Below are 22,771 nucleotides of genomic sequence, written 5' to 3' on the forward strand. Positions count from 1 at the left end.
GATTTCTCGCTTTGTCTTGTCTTTTGCCTCCTTTTTTTCATCCTTTTTTCCCTGCTACCGTAGCAACATGTATCTCCACCATCAGCCATCTGACCTTGATCCTGGTTAAATTTAATTTAATTCAGTAAGTATTTGTTATTTGCCTAATATGTACAACACATCACCAATGTTCTTAAAAATTCAGCAAAAAGTTCTCTATTTGTCTCACTTCTCATAGCTTATAACATATCAAACTGCACCAGTAGATAGTTGATAGAAACGGTGAGATAAATGGAACGATTTAGGCAAGATACACACAAAACAAATGAATCAAAGTTATCCATCAAACGTCAGTTCCACAATATTCTTTGTCACAACTTCTTTGTTATTGTTGCTGTTACTCTTTTATATCTAAAACAACCTTATTTTAGCATACAATTAATATCAAACTTTAAATGCCTCTAGACATTCACTACATAGAAGATAAAACCAATGATGTATAAATAAAAGAAAGCATATTTCATATAAGAAAAAATGTTTAAAATCCCACTTATTTTTAATTCTTTTTTCTAATATTCAACAAATATCATAAAATAGTGAGTGATTTTAAGAAACATGGATATGTGATTAATAAAGAAAGTTCTGAAGCACTTACAATTTATAGGAATTTAATTAAGATGTAATTGTTTAAATATGTTGTTTACAATTAGAGTCAACTCATTGGTAATATTATTCTTTCAATTCTTAACCAGGACGCTAGTGCCTCTGCCCTAGGAGGGCAATCATTCAGTGCTTGCCAAAGCCCAGCAGAATAGGGCTGAATGGCCCCTATGAAGAGCATGTTAAAATCTCATTAAGACTCTAATAAGAATGCAATTGTTGGTTTTAATCTAAATATTGTCTTGTCACTTAACAGTTCTATGGACATGAATTAGCTATTACTAGTAAATTTATGATGAGTCGAAGATATTTCTGCAAATGACAATTGGTGGTAGTGGTGGTATTATGATAAAGACAGGGCTGACTAACACATGCTGGAAGAAAAAGACTCTGCTCTTCAAAAACAAATAGGTGACCTAAAATATCAAGTTCTGGGATTTGAACTTGGAGACATTCATGCAAAGTATGCACAGCTGTGCTCTGCTTTTATATATTCTTGGTCTGACTGGTGCCCCCCTTTCCTACAGCTGCTTTTACTAGTCTCATCATTTCTTTCAAGCCCCTACTCAATTTCATTGCTTTTCTGAACAAATGACCTTGCCTCCTATCTTTCAGTGAAAACAGAAGCTTTCAGGGTAGAACTCTTCCAATGTCCCAACGTCTGTACTGACGCAAACAGGTGTGTAATTATTTGCTTAATGTCTTTTCGTCTCTTCTGCTCCAGGAGATGAGGAATGGAACCTGGTCACCAGTGTCCCCAGGACCCAGTACAAGGTCTACTAGGGGTTCATTAGGTATCTATTATCTAAATGAATGAACATCCTTCCTTCCTTGATTTGTTAAAACAAGAGCTTTATTTTGAATATAATATATGATCGTGGTAAAAAGCCAAAATAGTACCAACTTACATGGAAGGAAATGTTAAAGTTTCCCTCCCTGGTAAATTCCACTGGCTCCCTTCCTCACCTCTTTATTTACCACCTTCAGAAGCTAACCTTTCCCTCCACCTGAGATTTCACCTTTTTGTTGTGATCTTCTCTAGGAAACACTTTATTTGTGTAGAAAGCCAGGGAGTAGGGCTTGGCAGGGCACTTACACAGAGTGGCAAACAGTTGCAACAGCTGAGGTTACCCTCAGGCAGCAGTATGGCCAAGAAGAACAGTGGCTGGGTGCCAAAGAAGCTAACTCAGTCATTAGGTCTTAAGGGTGAGTTCAGGCTAAAGAAAATAATAGGCAAAGCAAAAGGTCAGAGGAATGCAGGAGTAGGTCAAGAATGTAAATTCAAGGCAAGACTAAGTGAAAAGGTTCAGGACCACATGGGCCCATGGGAAAAGGATATGAAAAAGGCATTTAAAATTTTTATTTTGGAGGATATCACTGTGGGGTGCACCAGTGGTTTAATGGAGGCTGGGTTGATGCTGACTGATTCTCAGGTTCAACCCTATTAATTATTCCCTCTCTCTCCAATATATTGAACATCTCCCTTTTCTCTAATTGTCTTTCTCAGACCACAAATATGTTGTCTTTTAACCTAAAAACAAAAGAAAAAAGAAACAAAAACCTCTCTGTCAACCTGGTCTTACCTTCCAACTACCTCACCCAGTATCTCTTATGCCAATTCTAGACACATTTCAAAAAATCATGTAAACTCGTGGCTGGGCACAGTGACTTATGGCTGTAATCACAGTACGTTGGGAGGCTGAGACAGGAGGATAGCTTGAGGCCAGGAGCTCGATACCAGCCTGGGCAACAAAACAAGACCTCATCTCTACAAAAAATTAAAAATAGTTAGACATGGTGAGTGCCTGGGACTACAAGTCCCTATACTTGGGAGGCTAAGGTGGGAGGATCATTTGAGCTTAGGAGTTTAAGGTTGGTGTGAGCTATGATGGTGCCACTGTACTCCAGCCTGGGCAACAGAGTAAGACACTCAAAGAAGAAAGAAGGAAAGAAGGAAGGAAGGAAAGAAAGAATGAATGAAAGAAAGGGAGAGAGAGAGAAAAAGAAAGAAAGAAAAAGAAAAGAAAGAAAAAGGGAGGAAGGAAGGAAGGGAGAGAAGGAGGGAGGAAAAGAAATGTAGATAAGCTCACTGTCTGCATTTCTCATCTTTTCACTATCCATCTTAATTGATTCTATCTTGTACCTTAGTTTATTGAAAACTGGTTTTGCCAAAGTTGCCAATGATCTTCTTATTTCTGTCATTAGGTTTGGATGACATGCTTCATTTCTATCTGAACTTACTCTGTGAAGGTCTGATGCTGTTGCCTACTTCCTCCTCATTTTTCCTTTCTGACGTGACCCTCTGCTGGTTCTGTAAATAATCTCTAGTTTATTCTTTCATTTTTTGTGTGAGGCTGTATTTCTCCATTCATTTATATATCTTTTCTATGGACATCCAGGTAACATGGTATGGTAGAGAACTGGTTGTATGTGTCTTCCCATTTGCTAGCATTTGCAGTGGTCAACCTGCCAATGCACCTGGCACTGAAACACCTTCTGTGGATGACTGTCTAGGATTTTTTCCGAGCCCATCCCAACAGCATACTTTCAATTATTCAGTCCTTCCTTTTTTGTACAAGAAAGCACCTTTGTTAGCCATTTCATAACATTATTACTATGATTACAATTTATGGAGCACTTGCGATTTGCCAAGGATTCCACTGGGTGCTTCACTTTCATTTATCTATTTGTTTATTCAATTATTTCTTTAGTCTGTAAACATTTACTGACATATATGGCACAGGCACTGTGTGTATATAATTTCTACTTGTTAGAAGTAACTTAGAAGTGGCGTATTGTTATTTTACAGATGATGAAGCCGAGGCTGGGAGTTGTCCAACTTGCCTCCAGCTCTAAGAGGCTGCACTCAAGAGGCAGACTCAGAATTTGAATTCATAACTCTGTATGCCAGGCACTTCCCTACCCTTTATCTCATTATACCAGTGAGAACGTTAGCCTATAGCCTGATGTCACTTTTGAAACACAGGAGGGGAAGATCTATAGCAATGAGAACTCAAAATTCCATAATTCTGTTATTCGTATCATCACGTTTCCACAAGATCCAGACAAAGGTTGCTTATAAATTAAGTAGCTTGAGAATCACTTATTTATTCATGTTTTCATGGGACTTACAGTATAGTGGTAGGAGCTGGGGGCATATTTTTGCATCTGAAGAAAGTCCTGGGGAAGAAAAGAGTACAATTAAATAAGAGCTAGTAACAAAGAACTGTGACCAAGATTGGTGGGGGCTGAGGAGGGTTAAGGAAGCTTCCCTAAAGAAGTGAGTTGAGATAGGAGGGATGAATAGAAGTTACCTTATAAATGGTGGAAGGAGGACACTTCAAGGTGAAGGAACAGCATGTGCAAGGGATCTGGAGGGAGCAGACATGATGCTTTCAAAACCTACAAAGCTAGGGCACCAGTGAGACATAATAAAAGAAGCCAAGAGAGGAAGGCTGGGCCAGATCATGCACACTATGCATCATTCTGTTTATCTTAAGAATAATGATCCAGCAGGATAGGGGTCATATCATCAGATTGGTGTTTTGAAAAGTTCACTGTGGCTATGATGCAGACAGTCTATTGGAGGGGCCCAGGAAAGATGCATGCAGGATTGTTAGGAAGCTATTGCCAAAGGTAGAATAAGAGATAATGATGGTTTGGACTAGTGGGGTGGTCACAGAGGAAGAGATAAATGAATGAATCTGATACATATTGAGGAGGTACAATCAGGAGAACTTGCTGACAGATTAAATAAGAAGTAGATGGAAAAGAAGGTATTAAGGTTAAATCCCGGAAGTCTGAAATGCCTAATTTGGCAAATGATGGTGCCATTTGCTGAGAGGAAAGCAACGATTGGGAAAATCATGGTTTTGGTGGGTCATGTAGGTTAAATTGAAGAGTTTATGCCATAACAAGATAAATGCTGGATGTATAAGTCTGTAACTCCAAGGAGAGATCTGGGTTGAAGATATGAACTCAGGAGCTGTCATCAATGGAGTAGTAATTAAGCCATGGCCATGGATGAGATCAAGTCAGGAAGTAAAGTGAGAAGAAAAGATAAGAGGGCCTAGGATTCATCCATCCAGAATGTCTCGTGGGATTCATTTCCTAGCATTTTAAAAGGAAAACACTTTGAAGAAGTTTATGTGCTTTTTAAAATTTCTTTTAACCAAGTGTTAAAATTTTAATATCAACAAGATGGTTAAAAATATCTACACCTGTGTGGCTTGAAATGAATCAAATGTAAGGTTTTACTTACAAAAAAAATTCCAAAACATGCATTTATTTAAGAGTGAATCCATGGGTGTTTGTTCTAGGTCTCTGTACTTTTGTATAAATGAAATATTTTGTAATTAAACAACAGCAATAACAAAAATTCCAGGGAATAAAGCCTCAGCCAATAAAAACTCAGCCCAGAAAATTAAATATCAAAAGAAATTTAGGGAAGAATAAGGGATTAGAGACATTGCCAAGGAGCCTCTTGACCCCAATAGAAAAGAGTTTAGGTACAGCCTAGAAAGATGTACCCTGAAAGATTCTGCACATAACCCTTTAAGACAGAAATTTCTAACATTATGGGGACCATAATAAGTTAAAGTTTGGCTCTAATTATATTTCCGGGCAATTAGAAGCAAGAAGTTGGCCAATATTTTCTTTAGCTGTGCAGAAAAGTTGGTTTGGTTTAGTGAATGAATGTTACTCTTCTGGGCCTATATGCACAGGAATATTATTTCAAATGTGGAAGAAAACTATGTCTGAAACAAGAGTGGTGATCTACAAGTGACCTCTAATGAGAAGTGGCTTTGGTCGTATAACCAAATAATGACACTATGCTTCTATCCCCAATACTGTCTACTACTACCATCACTGTCATCCCTTCCTCTGCACTACCCACAAGAGATGATTTTAGGAGGGATCTTTTCTCTAAGAGCTTACTCAGGCTCTTGTATTAAAGGATATATTACTTAGTATTGGAGGTTTCTATACCTAACAAAAGCAAACTCTATTGTTTTAAGAAACTATTCTTGAGAAATGTGAGACAATTAGAAAAAAAGGGGGGCATAACTATAACTCCCAATGGTGGGGCTATTTCAAAAGAAACTCAGCATGGAGGGCTATACCTAGCCTAGATTGTCCTTCCAGGCTGAAGTTTTCCAAGCCCACCATTTTGTTGGAGTTACTCCCGTGGTGTTACTCTAGTAGTAAATAACTCAGACCTAGGAAAATAGTTAATAATGATTGGGTCCCATGGACTAGCTGGTGGGGGAAAGGGAAAGGTCCTTGGGGTGAAGCCAACCCCTGGGGTATTGAAGGGACAGATACACTGTCAAGGCTTGAAGAAGAAGGCCTCCCACAAGGCTCATGGATTTAAAGTAGAGAGTCTGAATTATTCATGACATGATGGCTATGAAAGGTTTAATTTCTTACTCTTTTATTTGGCACAGGAAAAGTATGTTTAACATATAGTTGTTTCTTCCTCATGTGCTCTAGTTTGTTTTTTTCTGCCAAACTTTCAGCAAAATGTGATTAAGTCATATAATTTTATGTAGTGACGTTTAGAGATGAACAAGGATAAGACAAAAATGGAAGTATTCATCCACCAGCTCAAGTGGTTTGAATAGTGTCCTCCAATAATCCACTTTAAGATGCAGTCTTACTTGGATGAAATGTCTTTGCAGACGTGAAGATAACAATCTCTCGATGAGATCGTCGTGGACTAGGGGGAGACCTAAATCCATTGACTACTAAATTCAGATAACATTTTTCACAGAAATAGGGAAAATTGATTGCAGACATCTGGTCTTCTGAACTGTGAGAGAACAAACTTCTATTGTTTAAGCCACCTAGTTTTTGAGATTTTTTAATGGCAGTCTAGCAAAACGATATACCTCCACAAAGACCCTTGCAAACGTGGCAGCATTTCTTTGAGAGTGACTGAAATACTTGTTTTAAGCTGTGAAGAAAAGCAAAGTAGACCATGGACTCTGGCCAAGAGCAATGTAGCAGAGTAGAGCATGCAGCTTGAAGGATCAGCAGTCAGGTGGACCACTTAGAAGCAGATGTAACTCAGCTCTTCCCCTTTCTTAAGAATGCTAGAAGGAGGGGGGATCCAAAGGGAGAGAAAAACTGATGCTTGGGTTCTGTCAAAATCTTCCTTCAGATTTCAGGAAAGTGTGCCTCATATTCTCCTTCTCTTCCTTTTTTCTTCTCATGACCTTCAGACTTCTATGCTTGGCAGAGCCTTATGTCTCACCTATGCCCATATTCATCTTGTTCTGAAGATTATAAATTATTTTGAATAAAACAAGCTTAAATTCTGGTTAATGTCATGTAGAATTTCTTGGGCATTTTCAAAGAATAAAGTCTCAAGTAAATTTTTTTTTTTTTACTGTATAAAAAACTACTTTACTGAGATATAATTCATATACCGTATAATTTACATAATTTAAAGTGTACAGTTCAGTTGTTTTTAGCTATCCCAGAGTTGTGCCACAATTACTGTAATCAATTTTAGGACATTTTCATCACTCCAGAAGGAAATACTGTACCCATTAACAGTCATTTGCTATTTCTCCCCTCATCATTTACTTTATCCTTCATCTACAGGTCTAGGCAACCACCAATCTACTTTCTATTTATAAATTTGCCTACTCTGGACATTTGATATAAATGGAATCATACAATATACGTTTTTTTCTGGCTGGTGTCTTTCACTTGCCATTTAATGAACATTCAATGTTTTAAATGTTTATTTGCCTTTTTATAATTGAATTGCAGGAGTTTTAATTATTTTAGTCCCTTAGCAGATATATGATTTGCAAATATTTTTTCACATTTTATGGGTTATGATTTCATTTTCTTGGTGGTATTCTTTAATTCAAAAAAGGTTTAAATTTTGTTGAAATATAATTTATCTAATTTTTTTCTTTTGTCACTTGTACTTCAGTTGTCATTTAAAAAACCATCACCTAATATAAAGTCATAAAGTTTTACCTCTAAGATTTTAAATAAGGGTTTTATAATTTTGCCCTACACTTAGGTATTTTATTCATTTTAAATTAGGTTTTGCTTATGGTATGAATAGGGGACCAACGACATCCTTGTACATGTGGATATTTATTAGCTTCAACATCATTCGTTGAAAAGCTTATTCTTTCCCAATTAAATTGTCTTGTCATTCTTGTTGAAAATTACTTGCCTATGTATTAATGTGTGTAATTTTATTTACAGACTGTCACTATTTCATTTTTCATACTACCCAAAGTGATCTATGGATTCAACGCAATCACTATCAAAATTCAGATAACATTTTTCACAGAAATAGGAAAAAAACCCTAAAACTTATGTGGAATCATAAAAGACCTCAAATAGCCAAAGCAATCAATCATAAGCAAAAAGAACAAAGTTGAGGTATCATACTTAATTGATTTCAAAATATACTATAAAACCATAATAATCAAAACATTGTATTACTGGTATAGAAACAGACATATAGACTAATGGAAGAGAATAGAAAGTCCAGAAAAAAATTTCATGCATTTATAGTCATTTGATTTGTGAAGGAAAAATATCCTGGACCCCCAAAGTCACTAAGCTAAAGGGAAAAGTCAAGCTGAGAGCTGCTTAGGGAAAACTTGCCTCCCCATTCTATTCAGTCGCCCCTCTGCTCACTGAGATGAATGCCTATCGAACTGCCTCCTTTGGAGAGGCTAATCAGAAACTCAAAAGAGTGCAATCATTTGTCTCTTCTCTACCTATGATCTGGAAGCCTCCTCCCCACTTCAAATTTTCCTACCATTTCAGACCAAACCAATGCTCATCATACGTATGTTGATTGATGTCTCATGTCTCCCTGTGATGGTTAATACTGAGTGTCAACTTGATTGAACTGAAGGATAGAAAGTATTGACTCTGGGTGTTTCTGTGAGGGTGTTGCCAAAAGAGATTAACATTTGAGTTAGTGGGCTGGGAAAGGCAGATCCACCCTTAATCTGGGTGGGCACAATCTAATCAGCTGCCAGTGAGACTAGAATATAAGCAGGCAGAAAAATATGAAAAGAGAGACTGACATAGCCTCCTAGTCTACATCTTTCTTCCATGCTAGATGCTTTCTACCCTTGAACATTAGACTCCAAATTCTTCATTTTTGGAACTTGGACTGGCTCTCCTTGCTCCTCAGCCTGCAGGCAACCTATTGTTGGACCTTCTGATAGTGTGAGTTAATACTCATGTATATATATATTTTTTCCATTATTTCTGTCCCTCTAGAGAACCCAGAGTAATAAAGACTTTTGTGCCAGGAGTGGTTCTAGAGGAACAGAATACTAAGGAGTTCTTTCATTGGTTTGGGAGTTCCTGGAGTTGACTTCTTAATATGATTAGAAACAAAATTCTAAGGGCTCTACTAATATTATGAAGAACACTGGTAGTCCTTGGCATGAACTGTTTAGAGTTATGCAAAATAAATGCATTTGACTCTTCTAATTCATTGCTCGTTAGAGGCAAGGAGTTTAGTGACTCCATACGTAATACCTTTGACCATATGTGGAGAACCAAGGAACATAATAAAGCTGGTTGGTTGCTCCTAAGGTCACTGGACAAAGTGATGAAAGAAAATCATGATGCTGAGTGAGAGTCTTATCTCCTATAGAGAAAGAAGGCTGAAATTGTGGAAAAACAGATACAAACTCTTACCATGCAAGTGGCTGACCATGCACATCCTCAAAGATTATTGGCTCATTTCTCATGTGTGTATCATGTCATCTAGCATACAGAATTCAGATATTCAAGAAATGTTCATTGAATAAATAGAAAAATTTAACTTGTCACTTGGCAAATAGGGGATGAAGTGAGTTTTTCAGATTCTTCCTCTTTCCCCAGTATATATTGTATGTTGTTAACGTCTCCATGAAAGAAGTTATGTAGGGATTTGTGATTGCAGCATGGAAATTCCATCTCTGCATCTTTGAGGCATCTTTCACCACAAGAGCCAGGCACTTGGGCACATATGTCATCAGTGGAGCAAATTTTCAAATTTCTTTTTAGTGCTACATGAGATGGGTGGAAAGGTCGATAAGAGGGGACATGTTGTGAATTGTGTGATTCTTACGCACTTTCTTTATTGGGAGCCCTTAAAGAGCTCTCCATTTTTTGAACGTAAGAGAAATGTTTTATATACATCTCCCTTTTTTAGTGGCCATGGATCTTTGTCTTTCTTGTTAACTTTAGGGCATGGCTGTGCCTAATCTTTAGTGCAGGAGGGCAGGCTCTTGGAGGTGGAGAAAAGTAAATGTTCTTAGACCATGAAGATCTGTCCCTGATCATGGCAGAGAACCAAGAGCTGGAGTCTCAGATGACTTGAAGCCACTGAGACCCCAAAGCCACCCAGTGTGAGGCCAAAGAAGTGGAGCAAACTCCTCCCCTCTTCCCTCCTCTGCCCTATCCCTCCCAGTATCACCTTCACTGCTCTGAATTCTAAATAGAGCCTTTAACCTCCTGGCCCAGAAAGAGAAAGGAGAGAAAAAATTTCTCGCTGAGAGGCCAGGCCTGGGGACCTCAGCTTCCTAAAGTGGAAGCCTGAGGCCTACCACTGTCTTTCCCTCCAGACTCTCCTGATGCTAAACAGATCACAGACCCTACAAGTGCACTAATTGTTTTGTCAGAGTTAAGTCATTAGCTACTGTACTTATTGGTGACATGGAAATATGTAGTAATGGGAAGCCACATTCCCTGGGTCTTTTAAAGAAAATTTAATAGCCAACTTTTGCATGTGTTTCCCAAAGCAATGCAAACAGATAATTTACCAGAAGAGACAATTTCAGTTACTATTTTCTGGTGTCATATTCTTTCATTAAATACTGGCATTCTAAACACTTACAAATTACCTGCCTCTCTTCCTATTCCATATAGAGTTAAAACAATGTTTGCCTAAAAGCAATATTTGCCTCCAAAACCGTAGGAGTCAGAGTAAATCCTTCTTGGTAGCTGCCCTAAAGAAGTACACAGAAAAAAAAAAATTGCTCTCCCCCCTGCTAAATCACAGCCCACGCATGAGTCCAGCAGTTGAGAAACTCACATTGGAGGCTTTGGATTTGGATACTGCTGATTCAGGAACTACCAGGCCCCAGCTCCTTTCTCCCTTCTGTGCTCAACTGATTTCTTGCCATTAACATGTAGGCAGGAGGAGAAAAGGGGCAGAGCAAAAAGGAGGAAGTGGAGGATTCGGGGGTTGGCATGGCCTCTGGTTCCTGCCCTGGGGCATAAGGAACTGAGGATTCCTTTCTCCCCGCCACTACCCAGCCCATCCAGGTGGGGGTCTCTTTGACAGAAGCTTGGGAATTCTTGGCAGCCACACTTTGGGGGTGGGCAAGGATATCCCTCTTTGAACTTTCCCAGTGGCTCCATTCACAGCTGGAGTGAAGCAGGTGCCAGAAAGTAGGAGGACAAACAGGGGACAACTGCTACTGACAAGCTGGTCTATGGGCATGTGGGAGCCATCACGCCCGCCCCGGAATCGTTTTAACTAAAGTTTGTGTACTTCTCTTGGTAATGTACTATCCTTTACATTATTTTATTTCACTTTCTTTTGTTACTAAAATGAGCAACAGTTATACAAATTAATTTTGCTGGCTACATAAAGCCGCTGCTTTTCATAAATAAAAATAGAATTGAATGCTTTTCTGCAGCTAATCAGCATTCTGTTTTCTTTATAGTTATGTCTTTGTTAAGACTGGGGTACTATGAGAACATCTCACTATAGAATGATTACACCCAAGTTCAGGTACATGAATTTCTTCCTCCAGCAGGGAGGATGCTGTGGCCATCCTCTTTTTTCCCAGGGCAATATAGTGTGGTCAAGTGCTGTCCTACCTAACCTTTAGCCTCCCTTTGCTCATAGTTGCCATGTTATTTTCCAACTGCAGAATCAGTTTCACCTTAGGCCAGGGAAATCTTATATTCGAGGGCTCTGCCTTGAGTCACTTGGGTAGCCACAATGGACAGTAGGTTTCTGCATTGTTTCTTCTAAAGTAAATTCTTCCTCTGGAACCCACCTTGGACTCCAGTTTCCTTGGAGGGACTGGTATCCTGTCCCCAGTTCCCAGGGTCATGGTAAGAGAAGTCCATGACCAAAGTGCCCCTTGAGCTTCCTATCTCAAGTCTCTTCTCCACTCCCTCCACGCCACCACCTAGAATTTCTTAATTCTGCCTAGAGGTCAAGACCTTGATTCACTCCCCTTGCTCTGCCCTCCTGCTCCTCCACACTATGGTTAGTTGTTACCAGTCCTGTGGGTTCTGTGCTAGACCTGTTGGATCAGCCACCCTCTCAATGCACCCCTCAAATCAGTCTCCCCAGTGGGTGAGCTTGGTCTAGATAGTCCCAGCTTAGTGGGAGCAGGAACCACTTGAGAACCTGTTAAAAATGTAGATCCCTGGGCTCATCCCAGAAATTATATTTCAGTAAGTCTGTGGTGAGACTAGGGAATATTTTACATTCTCATACAAGATGCCATCCAGGGAGCCTACTTTACAAAACATTGACCTTGTGCAGGCTTCATGTCTATTGGCACTGGCTGCTGAAATTCATGGACCTGGCCTTAGGAGCAAGCAGGATCCATACAGCAGGTATGGATGCTAAAGCACAAAGAACATAAGGCTCTTTGGGCCCAAGTCATCCCCTGACATTAAGATGGGGTCCTAGGAAGTGGTGAGAGCTTGCCTTCCAAATAGGCATTCCTCTGACCTGGTGTAATTTTAGGCATTTCAAGAGATAGAATAGTGGTTTACACATCTGGCTACCCATTATAATGACCTGTGGTATGTGATGAAAATATAGATTCAAGGGCCACAGCCCAACATCATTATTGAACCATATTCTCCAGAATGGAGTTTGGGAGTTTCTGTTTTACCCCATGCTGCAGATAAATGTGATGCAAACCTGTGATTGCTCTGTCAGCAATTAGAGACTAAAAGGATATTCATATTCCTTCCTGGTACCTGAAATTCCATAGTTAGAGATTCATCCCTTTGGTCTGAAGGCTATTTTATTATTCTGTTAGTATGAAAACATTCCTGGGAAAGAGGAACCCTTCAAATACCAGATAATAGTAATAATTGACATTAAATACAACCATGTTGCTTTTTGAAGGTTATTTAGGTATGTTCCAACAACGTCTAAGTTGGAACCATGAGGCTACTTAGTTCCACATTCCTTTGGACATATCCTTAGCACATTCCCTGCCATCCCCACAATTACTTTCATGTTAAAAACCTTTTTTTTTTTACATAACACGCCCCCCCCCCCACCAGACTACAAACTCTTAAGGATAAAGAGCTTCTAATTTGTCTCTGTGTCTTAAGATTATCCAGCATATAAGTATTAAATAAGTTGTGGCTTAATAAACAGAAGGTAGTAGCTTTATTCTCACATCTTAATCCAGTAGGATTATCAGACCTTTTTCTCTGAACATGTTTTAATAGAGAATAAAGAAGAATGAGAACATAAGAACCCTGGGATGCCATCTGTCATGGGGCAAGAGAAAGCTGAAGACATATTAAACAGATGTCAAATGGTCATTTTTTTCTAGGTCAGCTCTGAAAAGGGTGAGCTCTGGAAAGGTGTCTATCAGGACACCTCCTAGGCTGTCCATAATATAGGTCTTTGCAGGGCTTGCTCTGGAGGCACACAGAAGAGGTAACTCCCTGTGGCCTTTGGTTTTGGTAGTGCCTAAAGATTTGCTTGCCCTAAATATTCAATCTGCTAATATCTAAGTAAGAATAAGCTCCTGACAAAATGAGAGAACATTTAATTTTGATGGAGTATCTAGAAATTGAGACACTACACCCGGGGAGGAATAGAGAATTTGCTTTCATACTTGGTAGAAATAACATTTTTGCCCTGCAAGAAATAGGAAATAGGGTGGTGGAAAGGCATCCAGGGACCAGAGGAAAAGGAAAGACATTTAAAGGAGAAGTTAGGACAGTGTGCCAAAGTCACCCTCCATCTAGCTTATTCTGTTTATTGCCAACCTAAAGAGGACTGTGCTTAGATAAAGGGTAGGGACTCTCCATGGTGGGATAATTTTTTAAACTTATTTATTTTACTTTAGGTGCATACTATATCTGGAATTTCTCCCCATGTTATCCCTCCCCACCCTCCCATCTTTCCCCACCCCCACCGTCTCTCCCCTACCCCCCCCAACTGCCCCCAGTGTGTGATGTTCCTCTCCCTGTGTCCATGTGTTCTCGTTGTTCAACACCCACCTATGAGTGAGAACATATGGTGTTTGGCTTCCTGTTCTTGTGTCAGTTTGCTGAGAATGATGGTTCCCAGATTCATCCAAGTCCCTACAAAGGACATGAACTCATCGTTTTTTATGGCTGCATAGTATTCCATGGTGTATATTTATCACATTTTCTTTGTCCAGTCTATAATTGATGGGCATTTGGGTTTGTTCCAGGTATTTGCTATTGTACATAGGGCTGCAATGAACATACATGTGCCTGTGTCTTTATAGTAGAACAATTTATAGTTCGTTAGGTATATACCCAGTAATGGGATTCCTGGGTCAAATGGAATTTCTATTTCTAGGTCCTTGAGAAATCACCACACTGTCTTCCATAATGGTTGAACTAATCTACACTCCTACCAAATGTGTAAGAGTGTTCATTTCTCCACATCCTCTCCAGCAACTGTTGTCTCTAGATTTTTTGATAATTGCCATTCTAACTGGCGTAAGATGATATCTCAGTGTGGTTTTGATTTGCGTTTCTTTAATGACCAGTGATGATGAGCATTTTTTCATATGTTTGTTGGCCTCATATATGTCTTCTTTTGAAAAATGTCTGTTCATATCCTTTGCCTACTTTTCAATGGGGTTGTCTGTTTTTTTCTTGTATATCTGTTTTAGTTCCTTGCAGATTCTGGATATTAGCCCTTTGTCAGATGGGTAGATTGCAAAAATTTTTTCCCATTCTGTTGGTTGCCAATTCACTCTAATGATGGTTTCTTTTGCTGTACAGAAGTTCTGGAGTTTAATTAGATCCCATTTGTCTATCTTGGATTTTATTGCCATAGCTCTTGGTGTTTTCGTCATGAAGTCCTTGCCTATGCCTATGTCCTGGATGGTTTTGCCTACATTTTCTTCTAGTGTTTTAATGGTGTTAGGTTTTATGTTTAAATCTTTGATCTATCTGGAGTTAATTTTAGTGTAAGGTTACAGGTAGGGGTTCAGTTTCTGCTTTCTGCACATTGCTAGCCAGTTTTCCCAACATCATGGTGGGATAATTTTAAACTAAGAGCAAGAGTAACAGAATAATGAGTTGATAAGCAGAAGACTCCATTTGATGAGGGTGTTTGGCATTTATTATTGGATATTAAATGACATGATCATCTTGAAAAACTCATATACTATCTCATACTTTTAAAACGGGGTGGTTGACACATGTTCTCACTCATAGGTGGGTGTTAAGCAATGAGAACACATGGACACAGAAGGGGAGCATCACACACTGGGGTCTGCTTGGGGTCTAGGAGAGGGACGGGGGAGGTGGGAAGGCTGAGGAGGGATAATATGGAGAGAAATGCCAGATATAGGTGACTGGGGAATGGAGGCAGCAAACCACATTGTCATGTATGTACTTATGCAACAATCCTGCATGATCTGCACATGTACCCTAGAACCTAAAGCACAATTGAAAAAAGAAGGATGGGTGAGTTTATCTGGTGGAATTTCCCCTTTATGCTACAAATAATACTGGTAGAATGAAAACTGGTTGCATTAAAAAACACAAAATCAGAACCTAGTATTAAGGTGTGACTTTGTCCTTTACACATTAAATATTGCAGGATCTTGCAACACATCTTTCCTAACATACTACATGCTGCAATATGTCAACACAAACTGAAGAAAAATGTAGGACTGCGTGTAAATCTCAGTTTCATATTGACTTTCCCCCTTTTTTGTTTGTTTATGTGTCTAAGGCTTAAAGGAACCTCTGTTGACATCATGAAACAAATCCTCCTTAAAGTGGAGGTACTCTGGCCTTGCATGGGAGGCTCATTCCTTTCTGACTCACTCAGAAGATTTTTCCAGTTCACAATCTGGCTTATTGTAAGGGCTAAACTTTTTTTTTTTCTGAACTCTTTATGACGAGTTGAATTAACAAATGCCTTCATGCCCCATCTTGCTCATCAGTGGAGGATCCAATATCAGAAAGATTCCACTGAGCTGGATCACTTCTCCCAGATAGCAAAGGAAGCAACCACTGACAAGCAGTGCACTCTGATGTTTAGAGCCATGTGGCTGACCCAGGGCAGGGCAAAACAAAAGCACCATATTGGGGGTGGATTTGATTTTCCATTATTAAGAAAGGACCAGGATAATAAAAGTAACCCTGGCTATCTCTAGGAAAGTAATGTGTGCCTTTGAGAAATACATGGATTCACAAGAAACCTAGTCACACAGACCATCCTATGGTGGGGAGATAGAAAGGAATCTTAGTTCCACATTTATCCCGTTTTGGAGACTAGAGCTTGCCTGGCTCTGGGGAGCATGACTAGAGAACATCTGAGCAGGCCAGGTGTCCCTTTTGCTACCTAAGGCAACTGCTCCACTGAGATGTATCCCCCTCTTGCCACCATCTCAGGAGTACCAGCTCATAACCTGCTTCAACTGCAGGCTTGGGCATCCTACAGCATATAAATATGCTAAGTGGTAATCATCTTTAAGAAACAAACACCTCCTCACACTCATCTTTGAGTCATTTCCTCAGTGAAGTTTCTCCCCAAACCCAGTGTATCTTTCCATCACTGCAGCTTTGTCATCTTGTGTTTATTCTTGTTACTTTTTGATTAAAATATTTGCTTCTACCAAAATTATAAACTCCACAAAGATAGGGATTGTGCTTGGTTTTGTTCACTGTTCTGTTCCTAGCATCTAGCATTTAGGAGGTAACCAATAAATACCTGTTGAATCAGAGGATGAGTAAATGTGGACAGCCCTTGGTTTTCCATGGGAGGAGATGGGATCACCAGACTTGAATAGGGAGCTACCTAAGGGCAGGCCGAGCCCAGAGGGAGAGACATCTCAAGGGAGGTCAGTGTCTTGAGAGGCACAACCTCCTAGAAAAGGTGTTTGTGTCAGAGCCTTCCTTTGTGAAGCCAAATTAGCCCAAATTTCAAGTTTACTTTTCTATTCTGGAATATCCCTGAAATGTGCTTCACTCTTCAGAACTTGGCATTACGGAGAGTGAGCCATATGTATACATATGACAAGTGATTAAATAAGCAGTCCATTTAAAATTTGAGCAGTTTCACAATAAACTAGTTTGTGTCTTGGAATTGCTTGAGAAGATTCAAATGATTTTAATCTTCATTTGATCTCACCAATTCTCTCCAAATCCTGCCAATTTTGACATTTTAGTAGATTTATAAAAGACGTCTATATTCATAAAATAAGAATCAATGGAGAAGTGTGATAATGTGAAGATAACCTAGTTTCAACAAGCAGATAGGAAATTCAAAACAATTTTGAATTAGTCCAATTCCACAAAATGTAAACTTCTTGCTGTGATAGAGAGGTTTACCATATTTGCTTGGAGGCTAAGGAGAAAATCAATTTTTATAAAACAAATATTTTTATATATTTTTTTTAGATTTTAAAATGGTAGCCCCAGTGAAAATGTGTTACATCATCCTTCTATTGAATCTGCATTGTCAGATGGTCCTAGTACAGTTTGATGTGGATGTGTGTGTGTGCATGAATGCATTGCTTTCAGTGTTCCTGATTATTATGCATTATCCAGGTGGGTTTCTGCTGTTATCCTATTTTTTTTAAGCACTAAGCTGTTGCTGGTGTTAACAGTTATCGAGGGCTGTAAAATGAGAAGCTTCTAGGCGTTCATGGTATGGATGAGCAGTGAAACTTGCCATTCTGAATAAAGTTCACTTGAATATGTGAGAATTCAGAATGCAAATTGTGTTGCCTGGTGACTTAGATAAACTGTGGGGAAAAGGTCTCCATTGAAGTTTTTTTTCCGTAAAGAATGACAACTCACTACTAAATAAATTGAGAAATGTCAACATATTTGTTACATGGGCCTTCTTTGAAACAAGAATTTTGTTTAATACTAGAAAATAGGTTTAACATAAACAGTTTTCCTTACAATGGTTGTAACTTTAACAAACAGAATTGAAGTTGGTGTGCTCTTTATTATTATAGCCTAATTCCTTCTTCATAAACTGGAATTCTAGAAAAAAATTATCACCAAAGACCCATTCTTAAGTACTAGCAAGTTATCCTGTTTCCTTCATGCATAAAGTGATGTTTACTGTGAATGACAGGTTTTTCACTTGTACTTCTTTCCCAAATATTTCTTTTCCTTTATGTAAAGTTCAGGTTTGTCACCTCCATAACAGGAGGAAATTTAGTGAGTCACCTACCCTGAACACTCTTACAGACTTTGAAATAAATATCCACATGTACTTCAACTTATAGGACAGATCCAATAAATGCAACCTTGGTTCATGGAAGAAACTTAACCGTCAAAAAATAACTTACACCAGGATCTTCTCTGTTATCCCGGATCCAGGAAAGAGGAAGCAGGGATTGGGCTTCCAGGCTTCACTCTGGAAGGACAGCTGGACATCTCGGCCCCACCTGGGTGGATGCTTTGGTTTACTTCTCAGATTGCTGCCTGATGATTGGTGGCTGGCCTGGAAGGGAGGGTCCGCAGGAAACGCGACACTGGGGATGCTGCCCCTATCACATGATGGAAATTTCCACTCTTTAGAAAGGCGAAAAGAAAAGAAAGAAGGGTATCTCCATCCATCCCTTTCTGATATTTTCTCTGAATCCCAGTCTGGAAAGGGTGGTAATAGAGGCGGGTGAGTGAATTTTTTTATTTTTTATTTTTTTATTTCTTGTTAGAGACTTCTCAATGTCCAAACTTGCAGCTGGATCCCAGCCTGGATAGGTGCTTGTGTGTACGCACGGGGGACATGCGCACGTGTGTAGCCCGGTTTCTCAATCGTCTGGGGCTTATATGTGGGGGTTTTCATGACTTGCTTATAGTTCCTAATTCTTATTGTTTTCCAAAGATTCACGCTCTGGGTGGGTTATTGCACTCTAATGACTGGGTTGACTAGAAATAACGTAAACTAGGGCACACGGAGGGAAGAGACTGAGCGGGCTCACGTGTGATTTCTTTTTCAAGGAGAGGTAACTGTGCCAAGGTAGCCCATTCCCAGGGGGACTGGGGCGTGGGGTACCTCCGCCCCCACCCAGGGATTCCCTGGGCTCTTGGATTTCGAGTTGGTTGTATTGGGACTGCGCTCCGTGGCAGCGCCGCCTGCCTGGCTGAGAGGCCAGACTCCGCCGGGGGAGCTGGCTCGGCGACCGTCCAGGATCATGCTGGCAAGGTGTTTCCCGAGTCCCTGGAGCCGCGCCGGCGTCCTCAGGGCGGGGTCACTGGGTGCCAGGCTTGAAATAGACCCGTCCTCTCTGACTGCTGGGTCGCCCCAGACACCAGCATGATTCCCCTGGCGGGGGGACTCTGACCTGGGGACCTCCCAAGGAGTCTCTTTCAAGGGAGAAGGCGAGAGCAGAGCAGGATGTGGGCACCTGGTTTCTGGGAGGTGGACGCGTATGAAAACTGCGCCCGTGGTTCTGAGGGGTGCCTCCCGCGTGGTCGGATTGCCAGGCCCGCTTCGCGCTGGAGTGAAGGGCGGAGCGGGGCAGAAATGCGAGCGGGGACGCGTAGTGGGGTCGCGGGAACCGAGCGAAGAGAAGCCCAGGGAGGAGGGGCAGAAGGCAGGAACTGATTAAAGGTTAGACCTGATGGGGTGAGGACGGGAGGAAAAACTGAGAGAAGAGCGAATGAAGGAAGAAAGTGAGATGAGGGAGGGAGATCCCGGACGAGGAAACCCCAAGAAGCGTGAGCCAGGAGCACCCTTGAGTCCAGGAGAGTTGGTGAGCGCCACTCACCAGCGGTGCGCCCAGGCAGCGCGCAGAAAGGGACTCTAAGTCTAGCGGTGGCACAGGTGGGCGCTGCGCTCTGGGCCAGCGCAGGGTGCCGGTTGTGAGGAAAACGGCGAATCTCCCAGCTCCTCTTTGTGATCTAGCAGGGAGAGGTGGGAGATTGCCCTTCCTTTGAGCGCCAGAACTGGACCTAGAAATGCTCAGCGGGCTTTTGACTTGAAGGAAAAGGGGTGAACTAAGCTGGGAAACGCCGGGTTACGTAGTCGCAGTTGTGCCAGGGGGTTGGCAGAGGAGTGCAGGAAGCAGTGATGCGGGGACTTGTGAAAATTGGCTAGGGCCGGGAGATTCCCAGGCAGCGGTCCTTGGTTGAGCCTTTAGATACCTGGGCCCAGATTACGCTGAAGAAGGGCAGTTCGGTGCTTGTCTATTTCTCAAAGCAAAAGCTGCATTTCTACCTGTCCCAGGGAGATCTTAAATGTATAGTGTGAAGGTAGTAGGAGTGGCACGGGGCAATAAGCTCATCCAGGCAGGTACTTCCTGCAGACTGTCCTTAGCCCAGCACCCCATCCTCCAGGCTAAAGGACCCACTGCTTGGTTATCCACTTGGTTCGGTAGGGGGAGAAATGGGGGGAGGGGGGATGGCCAGGCAGATTCTCACCTTAAGGGAAGCGGGGAGAGGTCAGGGATTCAGCAGTGAATGCCCTGTTCCTGATTTCTAGCTATCCTCTAGCCATCTTTTTTTGCTTCTGGGCAGCTGTAACATAATCATTAGGGCTAAACTGTCTGCAAAGAGAGCATCCTACCTTTAGATCTCAATTTCCAGGGCCTAGCAGGGGGTTGGGGAAATCAGCCCATGTTGTGTTTTTTTGTTGTGTCCACTACCAACAAGTCTCTTAAAACGTCGCTGAAATTGGTGTACTCTCTCCTTCTGCAACACAATAAGTGTATGTTGTGTGTGAGAGAGAGAGAGAGACGGGGGGGTGGGGGGGTGGTGGAGAGAACCTCTCAAATTCCAACAGATGAATCTATAAAAATCTAGTTTTGGGTAGAAGTCTGTAAAAACAGACTTTGCTAAGAATATCTGATCTTTCCAAATTTCTGAATACCAGTGTCCAGAGACAGGAAGCTTTTGATCAGGCCGATTTTATCACAAAGCAACTAAAGGCTGGAAGATTGGTTATGTAAAGAGATAACTAACTTTCTTTGGAGGCTGCTCTCAACTAGATTAATGATAATTCTGGCTCACACACACGTTGGAACTTTTACATTATATGTTTCTAAGTGCTTCCTTTATGTTAACATTTGACCTTCATAACAATCTTATGAGATAGATTTATTATTATACACATTTTATAGGTCAGAAAATGGAGATACACAGTGTGATGAACACAGAATATTTTGGAAGTTCTACGTGGGCATTAATTATTCATAAATGTAAATGAATTCTCTTTCACTTTGTTCTTTATCATGAGTAGAGCTGGACAGGTGACTTTTAGGGATCTGGAGCTGACTTCTTGTCTATTACAGACTAATCCTATCCCAAGCAAGCTAAAGACATGATCATGCAGCTAAAGTCTCTGAATCTTTGCAGTCTTAGGACTGGATTTTTTCTACATAAGTGACATTTGAGATATGCATAGTGTACATATGTTCCATTTCAGTTTATCAGCACAAATATGTGCTGAGGACAATCACAGTACACATGACAGCTTGTGGACTTTGTGCTTAATGTTTTTCTTCTTATATGGCATTGCCTTTGTTCATTTCTGCGGTGTTTCCAAGCATCTATGTATCAGTTTCTTTTTTTTTTTTTTTTTTTTTTGGAAACGTAACCTTCTTTTTTTCTTTAACTTTTTACATATCCAAAGCAAAGATTTCTATAAAATCAAAGGTTCAGTTACATATTTTTATATACATCAAAACAATAATGTTTCAAATTAATTATACAGTTTAAAAATATGTGCTTCCATGTATCACGTGAAATCGTCTTGCAAACTACTGTCCTGATAATGTCCTGTAGGAGGATAAGGGGTAGAAATAGCGGAGGGACAAAAGAAAGGAAAGGTGCTTTAAGAGCCAGGCTTTGTACTAAGCCCTTTAATGGGAATCTCATTTAATCTTCACATGATATTCTATTTGATAGGTATTTGTTATCTCTGTTTTATAGACAGGAAATTGAAGAGGTTAAGGCAGGAGCCAAGAGTCACATTGCTAATACATGATAATGCTGGTATTAGAATCAAATTTACCCCATGCAAAAGATCCTGCTTGTTGCAATAAAGACAGAAATACAATAAAGACAACCAGAGGGAAGTGAACAAAAATGTAAGGAAACAAGGGTGTTAGAAATGTGTCACATAATACAATATGGTGTGAGAGATGGGAGACATGGAAAAAGAGAATCAGTTTCATGTCTCTCTTAGTTCTTCCTTCTACCGTGTTGTGTCATGACCTAATTTCACTCATTCATTCCATAAATAATTATCAAGTGTTACTATCTTCCAAAAATTATATTAGGGAGTTTCTTTTATTCCTATCTCCCTAGCACCTAACACAGTGCTGGGCAAATACCAGGTACTCAAGAAATGTTTGTGGAACAATGAATGAGTCCAGTGGAGGAAAGAATAGATAAGCAAACATTTGCAATACAACATGGTAGAAAACCAGGGATGAAAAAAACAGATTTGAACACTCTACCAGAGAACCTGGCTTAGGAAAGGGGTCAGAGAACATTTCAAGACCAGGTGGAACCTGAGCGAGGTTTTGAAGTAAAAATAAGAGTTAGCTAGGCAAAGAATTCGAGGATGTGAGAAAAGGACTCTCAATGAAGAGATCAGAATAAGAAAAGATAAGAAGGGAGTCAGTTCAGGAATTTAAGAGTTCAGTACCCTTAATCAGTAGAGAATGCTTGAGAGGAGGCTGGGGAGGGATGTGTGGTCAGGGAGGTTCTCGTACATTCTCTCTGCAAGTGTCCCTTTGCTCTGTTCCTTCCTTGAATTTTGAGTTACCTATGCTAGCAGAACAAAGTAATTGAATACAGGAATTAGCAATACATTTTATTATTATTTAATCATTTTATTATGGTCCCATAATAGAAAGTATATAGCTTTTTTGATTGCTCTTAATGTTAGGATTTTTTTTTTTTTTTTTTT

The 22,771-nt window shown here is 40.3% G+C and overlaps 1 protein-coding gene across 5 annotated transcripts in view; it reads left to right on the plus strand.

The window, feature by feature from the left end:
• The first annotated feature begins 18,363 nt into the window (after positions 1 to 18,363).
• The window catches only part of SLC38A4 (solute carrier family 38 member 4), an 85,140-nt gene continuing 80,732 nt past the window's right edge, over positions 18,364 to 22,771 (plus strand). For 2 of the 5 annotated variants that reach the window (XM_017529536.2, XM_037738745.1), the window contains exon 1: positions 18,364 to 18,526. The gene's annotated coding sequence lies outside the window, so the exon portion shown is untranslated. Of the gene's footprint in view, positions 18,527 to 18,729; positions 18,753 to 19,414; positions 19,631 to 22,771 lie in introns of those variants that run through there. The other 3 variants (XM_037738743.1, XM_037738738.1, XM_037738753.1) reach the window with 3 other exon arrangements.

This window comes from Cebus imitator, unplaced genomic scaffold (assembly GCF_001604975.1).
Source record: "Cebus imitator isolate Cc_AM_T3 unplaced genomic scaffold, Cebus_imitator-1.0 Scaffold2, whole genome shotgun sequence".
NCBI lineage: Eukaryota > Metazoa > Chordata > Mammalia > Primates > Cebidae > Cebus > Cebus imitator.